The sequence below is a fragment of the Aedes aegypti genome, chromosome 1 (genome assembly GCF_002204515.2).
Source record: "Aedes aegypti strain LVP_AGWG chromosome 1, AaegL5.0 Primary Assembly, whole genome shotgun sequence".
Taxonomy (NCBI): Eukaryota; Metazoa; Arthropoda; class Insecta; order Diptera; family Culicidae; genus Aedes; species Aedes aegypti.
Window position 1 is genome coordinate 199,664,843 of NC_035107.1, and position 6,000 is coordinate 199,670,842.

The 6,000-nt window shown below is 39.4% G+C and overlaps 1 protein-coding gene across 1 annotated transcript in view; it reads right to left on the reverse strand.

Annotated features, from left to right (window-relative positions):
* LOC110681191 (solute carrier family 46 member 3-like) overlaps positions 1-1,096 on the reverse strand; it is an 83,377-nt gene extending 82,281 nt beyond the window's left edge. Inside the window, exon 1 of the mRNA XM_021856971.1 lies at positions 477-1,096. The gene's annotated coding sequence lies outside the window, so the exon portion shown is untranslated. The remainder of the gene's footprint in view (positions 1-476) is intronic.
* Positions 1,097-6,000: the final 4,904 nt, after the last annotated feature.

Consider the following 6,000-nt stretch of genomic DNA (forward strand, 5'->3'; position numbering starts at 1 on the left):
CACTCAGATTAAAATTGGCACATCATGCCATTTTCTTCATTATCATTATGAACTTGCTATCTTCCATATCTTCAAAAGTACTGTGAATTCATTCATGAAACTATAATCACCATGCTTGATCTATTTGTATTTTGCAGCTTTGGTGGAGATAACTTCATGTTCAGGATTAGATCTATGTTCCCCAAAACTTGTATTTACTATGAAATCATTTAGCAACGCTTTAGCCATTTGTTAGCCGATTTATGTACAGGTTCTTGGAATAGCAATACGTTTTCAAAAGGTTTAAACTTAATTCATCGATGGAACAAAAACTGCTATCATAAAAAATGGTATCACGAAACATCTAATATTCCAAGTATACTTGTAGATGAAAAACAGTAACCAAGTACAGCTCTTACAATGTATCTCTGTTGTCATTCGCAATAAACTCATGTAACAATTGACTACAATACAAATTCATACCGTCAAAAACTCACTTTATCATTCACTTCACTGAATGTCTTCGCATATCCTCGCAATTTACAAGCTGACCTTCAGCTCGTGCCCGAGATCGTCAAAACGCAGAACCTTTCCCTTGGATATCACAAAACACAATTGAACTATGAATCCGTTTTATAGAGTAAAATTGTACTTTCGCTTCGTTTAGAAATGGTACACTTATCGTACAATATCAACCGCCAACGATCACGACGTAATGGAAGAAGCGCTGATGTTCCATGAACTTGTCTAACTAACGCCAGCCGAGAACGCTAATCCCACGTAAATCCAATTTAAACTCGTAAATTCAAATTTGTCAACCGGCGGCCTGTCAACTGGCCACGCAGCTTCTCACTGTCTTGCTTCTTGGGTACTTCTGCCCCGGTTCGTTCCGATCATCACATTTCTGAACACGACCAGTTTGCTTCTTCCAACACCAAATGGGTAATCATCATTTTTAGTTCGCACAAGTAAACCGCCCTTTTGAAAAACACAGAGAAATGCAAGGGAACACTATGTCCACGTATCGCCCGCTTTACATATCAGTGTCCTGGAAGATTGTTCCGGAAACTCGACTGCTCACCGTTGAGGTTGTCGCGAAACTGAACGTCCAGCCGACCGAACAGCTGGGCTTAAAGTTTGAAAACCCTCCTAGCTGTTTGTTCCTCCTCGCACAGTACACCACATGCGCGCGCCATTGGATGAGCGCTTCCAGTTAACCGGTAAAGCTATGCCTGTAAGCTACTTGTACATCTACAGTTACGCACGAAACAATAAGACCACTTAGGCAAAACAAGTTTAACTCTAAGAACTTTTTGGTTGTCTGTTTGGGTTATAGCTAAACATTCTTAAATCTTTCAGAAAACAAAATTCAGTATATAATAACGAGCGAGTGCCAATACTTGTTTCAAAAATATAAAACTTGTAATAGAGTAGGTGCACTAATTATCGATGCAATATATTAACAGTTTGGATAAAAATCAGATGTTGGCCGGATTTCTAAAACGCAAGCCTGACTTGTTGATATTAATTACTAGTTTAAAGCCTTGCAAAACAGAAATTTAATTGGTTTTCAGAATCTTTGCGTTTATACCAATTATGGCAATAGTGTTCCTGACATTCGCCATAAAAGTGTACCAATTATGGACTATCGATTGCACGAATTAAACTCAAAGTCCATCCGCGCTAATAAATAATGAAGTGATGTTGAAATGTTAAATTGAAATTATGGTGAAGATGAATCGAAGCCAAAACTCAAATTTTCAAGAGCACACATTGAGAGAGCTAGATAGCAATTCAAGCTGAAAACTTTATCTATTGTGTGATTCTCTTGAATTTCCACCTATTTGAATGAATTTGTTTGCCTTTGAAAAGTGTTTTCGTGGTAAGTTTTCTTTTGGAACTACCTTAATTGCTTCAGGGGAAGTTGCATAGCTTGTTTTAACTGTCCTTCGAACTTTTCCATGTGAGATTGTGTTGTTAGTCGATTCATCACACAGCTGAGCGATTCACAACCCACCTAAAATTGTCATTTGACTTTCGAGGTCCATCATGGGCTCCTTCCTATAGGCCTATAGCCTTGGTAAGAATCGGAAATTATCACTGGGCTCACTATAGACTTCATGGTGCCACTACTCTTAGTCAGATTATCACCCAGCTCTTTCAATGCTTCATGGTTCTTGTTACTTCAACGAGAATTCATCGCCCAGGCGACACTCTGCAATTAACTGTTTTAGGTGATTGTCAATTATGTCCAAGCTGTGAGGTCGACGTACTATACATAGCTGCAAAACGTTGTAAGTCACCTTAGTGACAGGAGTTTTAATGAACCCGTAGGTGTTTTGGCTAACTGAAGTGGTCACTCCGAAGAGGTTCATAGCTGAATAAAAAATACGTCTAGGCCGACGGGTGCATCTTTTTGATGTGACTTCCGTAAAAGACACCCAGTCGTTTCCCTTGTAGATTCTCAAGCTCGTAGCAGTGTTTTCCGAGTATCTTCCTGACTAGGGCAAGTTCATACTTCGGGGCTAACTTGGCACAGAAGTTTTTGGATTTGCTAGACATCAATCGTGTTACATTCACTCTGAGTGAGTTGAAGTGGTATGCTAATTTTGTCCGCAACTGTATGATTCTCAAGCGCAAAGGCCGACGACGACGCAGGCCAGATGCACGCGGTAGAGAGCGAATGACAACGATCATTCTTCAAACCACCGTCGTTTAGTTCTGTTTGATAAAGCTTCTGTGCTGTGGCAGTTGCTCATTGGAAAAGCTTTTAGCCGCAGCTCTCTGAGTAGTTATAATGCAAGTGGGTGGTGGGTGGATTCAAAATGTTGCTTCGAAGCGAATGCGAATGAGCGCGTGCTACTAGGTCGTTGCTGGAGGCGCCCGGTTGTTCGACTTTTATGCTTGCATGGACGTAGGTAGCTGGGGAATTAGTTTTAGCTTTGATTGAAATGGAAATCTGAAAATGTTTAGAATACATATAACTAATCACTTTGCAATTCTGTTCATTGAGTTTTCGATTGCATTTTTGCATTTTTAGGATAAGGACTAGGTTCGGCACCTCCACGATTCACTTTGGCACCGGGGGTTTTTTGACCGAATTGTCTGGACCTTACCGCTATTATCAGCAAAATAATCCATTAAAACTTAAAACGCCAAATTCTTCATATATTCTACATTTGTAGACCAATTTAAAATAGTTATTTTGGCAACAAGTTGCAAAATGATGATTTTTTCAGCACGAGTTGTACATTTATCCAACGAGACTCGCCGAGTGCTGCAACGAGATCCAACGAGTGCTGCAAAAATCGAGTTTTGCAATGAGTTGCCTACAACATTTTTTGCTATCTCGGAAAATGCTATTTCAGCTGGATGAACTCTAAAAGCACAAACAAACATTTGAGGAGAATCCATGCGTAGTAAAATGCGTGCAAAAAGCGAACGGATGCAACGCCGAAGAAGCAAAATGAACACACCGATAAGTGGATCGCGGAGCCTTTCCACTCGTAGGATTAATTTATCCACGCGCTGTTCATTCTCGTGATTCATTGCAAGGTTGCTTCTTCTCGTTAAGTCAAGCAAACACTCCACGCTAAGCCAGCTCCACGCAGCGCATGTGTTAAAACTACATTCATTTTTGAGCTAAGCAAGTTTAGCGTGATTGTTGCGAGTCCGCAGGCAGCGTGGATCGTACCGTTCACATTACCGAGCGATAGGCCAGGGGAAGTGGTTCACCTAGAGTGAATTTCTGTCAGAGAAAAAGTAGATTTAGTATGAGATTTGACAGAAAAATGAATGACAAGTTCCTGGCCTATGGAAAATCACCCGACTCAATCTGACTGTATAACGATAAACTTGCAACGATCGACGCGCCACCATATTTCATGTAACGGAGGTTATTAGAACTAACTTGGAGGTGATCATTTGGAGGTTATTTGGCAATTTGGAGGTTAAAATCACCTCCAAACACTAGCGATTTTGCGGTGGGATGTTGACGTTTGATCACGAGTTGGCAGAAACAGCGATCCGAAAATGAAACACGAACGAATGAAGCGCCCGAACGGTTGTTTGTATTTATTCGCAGATTCTGTTTTGATGCCTACGAAAATTCGTCGTGCCTCGCGTTTCCGATCGTTGTTCAGCAACATTGGTTCCAGATATGCTCCAAATTGACCACTTCCCCCAGGGCATCCGGAACCTTATATAGAGTGGTCTATGCATCTAAAGCCCCAAGCACAATGTGAGCGGCAGCGCGGTACAACGGCAAAACGGCAAGCCCATCTTGAGCTACACTTTACTTATCAATGCAGTGTTGACTAAATCCTTTTCAACATTGACTTGACAAGTAGAGAATAGCTCAAGATGGGCTTGTCGTGTTGCCGCTGTACCGCGTTGCCGCTCACATTGTGCTTGGGGCTTAATGGTTCTGAATATGCTGTTGGAAACATAATGTTTAAGGCTAATGCCCACTTGGATATAGCTCCGGATAATATTTACATGATTAGAAATACAAACAGGACTAACCATGTTTTCCGGAACCAGTTTTACGGAAATGGTCATATTTCTGAGGATTGAATGACTATTTTAATGATTTAATACTTTTCTGATTTTCTCGCCAAAATTTCGCATGTGCTTTTCAAAGAATACAAGATGATGGTTCTAATGCCGCATTTATTTAAAATTTTGGTCAATCCAATGGTTAGACAATCATCCATGTGTTTTCAGTGCTTTTTTTTAAATGTCACAATTTCAAGTATAAATTTAGTAAACAAAAATCAAAAAATGTTTTTGTCGAGATAACTACAAAGTAAGTCTAACTCATTGTTTTTCAAATACGCCATAGAGAGTTTCAATTGGAAGTGTAATTACTGAGATATGGGTAAAACACTTTTGTATGTTTTGAGTGGGTGAACCCAAACTTTTGCACGGATGTGCAGCTATTCAATCGAGATGATGCGGGGTTCGAATTCTACCGATTGGAGTTTACTTCGGTCAAGAAACTGTTTTTTTTTTTCAAATTCTTTTATTAGTATCATTTAAAAATATACACTTTTTTATATCAAAGAGTTCTCGTGTTAGGCAACACTATCATTTTTATTTGGCAAAACAAATTTAAGCTTTTAATAACATTGTTTCTGTCTTTATTAACTAGATTTTTAGCCCTGGGCTAGTTCATCTCGGGACCAACGGCTTTACTTCCCTTTCGAAGGAAGTCGTCATTACGACCTTATGCGACATAAGTGATTATCTCTGGGATGGGGTTTGATCCCAGGTTCTCGGCGTGAGAGGCGTGTGTTTCAACCTGGGAGGGAGAAACCAATACAAAATTTCTTTACGTCATAGTGAGCCGAGATTCCGCTGTCACGAACTGTCACTGTGAGCCCAGATCTCAAACATTGGACTAACATGAAAAAAGCGCGTAACTGATTAAAACACATTTTCGTATTTCTTCAAAAGTGATAAAAATCGAATAAAAATCAATTCATGCACATAACGCAAGTAATGTCACGTGAACACTATTTAATCTGATTGAACATAAAGCATTGAAAAACGCATCGTTCTACTTTTTCCAATGAAAATTCATATTTAGTGCATAGAAAACTGTGGCCCTTTTTTCATGTTTGTCAGGAAAGATCGAAGGTGCACAACAAAAGGAAACTACCGATTTTCTCGAAGCCTGCCTTGATTGTTGTTGGCAAGCTGGAGTTATCTTGCAGTTCAAAATAACGTTGTCTTATATTTCGTGTGTAGTATCGGTGCCTCCCTCCCAGGTTTCAACCACTACATTAGGTCCGTCCCCACATTTTGTTTACAGCATTTAATTTTCCGTAGCAGTTCAGTATGTTTAGAGTTTAGTTGAATTCACCTAATTGTAAAAAGAAAAAAACCTAACTTAATAATTTATTGTACTAATTGAAGATTGCAACAATTTCTGTCTAAAATTATTAATAATTTTGACAATTGTTCCAATGTTTCAAGTTTAAATTTTCAACATAAGACATACTATGTAACTCATTAGTA